Source organism: Osmia lignaria, unplaced genomic scaffold, assembly GCF_051020975.1.
Source record: "Osmia lignaria lignaria isolate PbOS001 unplaced genomic scaffold, iyOsmLign1 scaffold0016, whole genome shotgun sequence".
In the NCBI taxonomy this organism is placed as follows: Eukaryota; Metazoa; Arthropoda; class Insecta; order Hymenoptera; family Megachilidae; genus Osmia; species Osmia lignaria.
Genome location: NW_027478168.1, coordinates 12,810,885 through 12,814,205, shown reverse-complemented (window position 1 = coordinate 12,814,205; position 3,321 = coordinate 12,810,885). Strand labels below are relative to the sequence as shown.

Here is a 3,321-nt window from a genome sequence, read left to right as displayed (position 1 = left end):
CAGCCGCATCAGCAGCATCTTATCAGAGAAAAAAGGATTATGTTACAAATTATGTTAGAAATTATACTTTAATAAATCATAATGTATTGCATCATTTACAACTTCTCTCTCTACCTATATAAACCCAAACATCCCAGGAAAAAATTTCACTTCCTATACGATAGTCGTACGATGTGCATATGCACATTTGATCTTCGAATTAGCACAAAAAGAATTCGCACCAGATTGGAAAACACTTTTGTCTGCGCGCGTTGCTGGAATATTGTTAGCCGAAGAGTTAGCCAAAGAAGAAAGTAATGGCACCGCGGAAAAGTAACAAGAAGAAGAAGACGAAATTGCGCAAACTTCCAGTTGCAAAACGTGGGGGATTTCTTCCAGCACTTGTACCTATTTTTGCAGGCCTTTCGGCTTTGGGCACGGTGGCCGGCGGTGCAGCAGGTATCGCCAAGGCAGTCAACGATGCATCTGCAGGACGGAAAACACTGGAGGAAGTGAAACGGCACAATCGTGTTATGGAAGGACATGGACTTTACCTTGCACCATATAAACGGGGAAAAGGAATTAAAGAAAAAAAAAAAAGAAGCGCTTCGGCAAACTGTAACGCTTCCACAGGACGCAATGACAAATGTACAATTATATAACTTTGCACGAAAGTTGAACTTTCCATATTTTCGAGGCGTTTTCATGCGTACAAATTTGCCCTCTAAATCGTTCTTAAACGAATGCGGTATCGTGAATTTAGATGAATCGGAAGGTCCTGGTACACACTGGGTAGCTTACGTAAAGCGAGGTAATTGTGTTAAATATTTCGACTCTTTTGGAAATCTGAGGCCACCGACAGAGTTAATAAACTACTTCGGAAACCATGTAACGATTTTATACAATCACGCGCAGTATCAAAAAATCAATACAAGTGTATGCGGACAACTCTGCTTGCATTTTTTAGCCGGAAATGTATAAAATAGTTTCGATGCACATAGTCTTCACAGTTGCAAAGATGTCGTTGACGTTTACGTTAAGCGGAAAAAATTGTGTGCTTAGCACTGATTACTTTCCACCTATAGACTTGAAGGATGATAATTACGAACTCGGACTCGTTGATCTTCAAGCTTTCAACACAATACCGAACGTTGACTTTACAAACAATAAATTTTACTTTGATGCCGATGGTGAGATCACGATACCGGATGGTTTGTACGAACTCGAAGCGCTAAATAAATACATGCAAGAGAAAATAATGGACAAGACAAAAATCATTTTATTTCGTACAAATAACAGCACTTTGAAAAGTGAAATATATAGTGATTATACATGTTAGGAATCGGAATTATCGACCGATAACTGCTGGCAGTCAATAGTTCTCCTGTTACCGCTTTGTAAAGCGCTCGCCCCTCTGCTGTCCCCACCACCGCTCTTTCTCTCTCGATCCACTGGTTTTCTTACCACGAGCTACGTGCTACCTTACTTATTCGAAAGAAACGGCAGAGAAAGGATCGCGAAACAGAAAGAAAGAGAGAGAGAGACCAACGGAGTGCGGACACAGAGGAACGGGTTGCAACTCTATGCAAAAATCACTCAAGTACACTAAATCAACTTTATTCTGTGACCGTAAAATAAACTGACCATTTACAAACTAATAACTGGAAGCTTCAGTCACCCCGATAGCAGTTAAACAATCTAAACTTAAACATTGGTCCTTCGAGCCGGATAAAAATCGAGGTGAGTGAAGCCTTACATCAATCCAATTACAACAATTAATTACAATCGGCTTAAACTAATCCAATTAACGGCGAAAAATTAACGGTTGTCCTTGACCGGGCGCGTGGAGATAAACACCTGGCATAAACTCGTCGCTCACCTGTGTATATTTTTTGCCCTGAAACAATGGAGAAGTTCGTTACAAAGCAGCTCGATTTGTTCAAACGTATTTCATCGACGGTGGAAAATATGAAAAAGCTGGGTGCGGCTAAAATAACCAAAGGAGTGGTTAAATCTCGCTTGGAGCTCTTGGAAAGAAACTGGAATACATTTTCCGAGACGCACGATCAACTCCTTGACGCGTTTGCAGCAACCGAAAAGGACAGTCCGTATTTCAAAAAGGACTACATGGGCGCTGGTGAAGAGGCGTACGTCCAACAAAAGGCAATATTGCTGGACCTATTGGAGGAAAAGCTAGCCGAAAACTCCGCAGGTAAGACCGAATCATCTCATGGATCTTCAACTCTCCGGTCTTTACCTAAAATCACGCTGCCTAGCTTTTCCGGTGACTACAACAGCTGGTCGAACTTTCGCGATCTATTTCAATCTTTAATCATTAATAATGAAGCTCTCTCTCTCGTTGAAAAGCTACATTATCTGAAAATAAGCTTATCTGGTGAGCCAGCTCAATTACTGCAACATATACCAGTAGCCGGTGACAACTTTGAACGGGCTTGGAACGCAATTACGCAACGCTATCAAAACTTACTGGTCCTGATTACCTCTCAACTGGCATCCTTAACGGCACTTCCTCCGATGAAAAGAGAATCGGCGCGAGACCTGAAAGAATTGCTTAACGGCACAACGGACGCCGTCCAAGCTCTGGAGGCCATGAAGCGACCAGTCCAACACTGGGATGACTGGCTCGTCTTCATAACCGCCGAAAAACTGGATTCCAAAACAAGAATGGGATGGGAAACAGCCATTGGATCAACATCTGATCCTCCAACGCTTGCACAATTAACGACGTTTCTCACCTCAAAACTGCGAGCCTTGGAAGCTGTGGAAGGAGCATCCGGTTCATCAGCAACAACTACGAACGCAATCGAAGCCCAGAAGCAAGGGAAGAGGACGTCCGTCAACTCCACGCTTCGTCTCAAGGCGCACGCGACGCACACCGCTGGAGAAGGATCTCGAAGGTGCCTCATTTGTCAAAAGGACCACTTCATTCTGTTTTGCCCGACCTTCAAGGGGATGAATCCGCGTGAGAGAAAGCAGCTGGTAACAGAAAAGCGACTGTGTTATAATTGCTTGGCTCCACACTCTTCACAAGCTTGTAAGTCCACTAAACGGTGCCAAGTTTGCGTTGGTAAGCATCATACCTCTCTTCATTATAATTTTGAACAATCTTCTGCTGCTCGCTCTTCTCTTTCCAAACAGGTGCCAGACTCGAATCGCGAGACGATCGACGATCCGCAACAGGAGCCATCCGCTTCAATTTCTGAAAAGGTTGCACATTGCGCAATGACTTCCTGCTCCGTAACCTCCGCTGTATCGGTCATACTTGCTACCGCGGAACTAATGCTAGAGTCCGACCAGGGAAGGAGAGTGGTAGTGAGAGCT

The 3,321-nt window shown here is 43.6% G+C and overlaps 1 long non-coding RNA gene across 1 annotated transcript; it reads right to left on the bottom strand.

The window, feature by feature from the left end:
• Positions 1 to 1,397: 1,397 nt before the first annotated feature.
• Positions 1,398 to 2,906, bottom strand: LOC143306628 (uncharacterized). Its single transcript, XR_013063989.1, has 2 exons — positions 2,736 to 2,906; positions 1,398 to 1,876 (listed from the first exon to the last, which is right to left on the bottom strand). It is a non-coding gene; the product is annotated as an uncharacterized LOC143306628 (long non-coding RNA).
• Between the last annotated feature and the right edge of the window lie 415 nt (positions 2,907 to 3,321).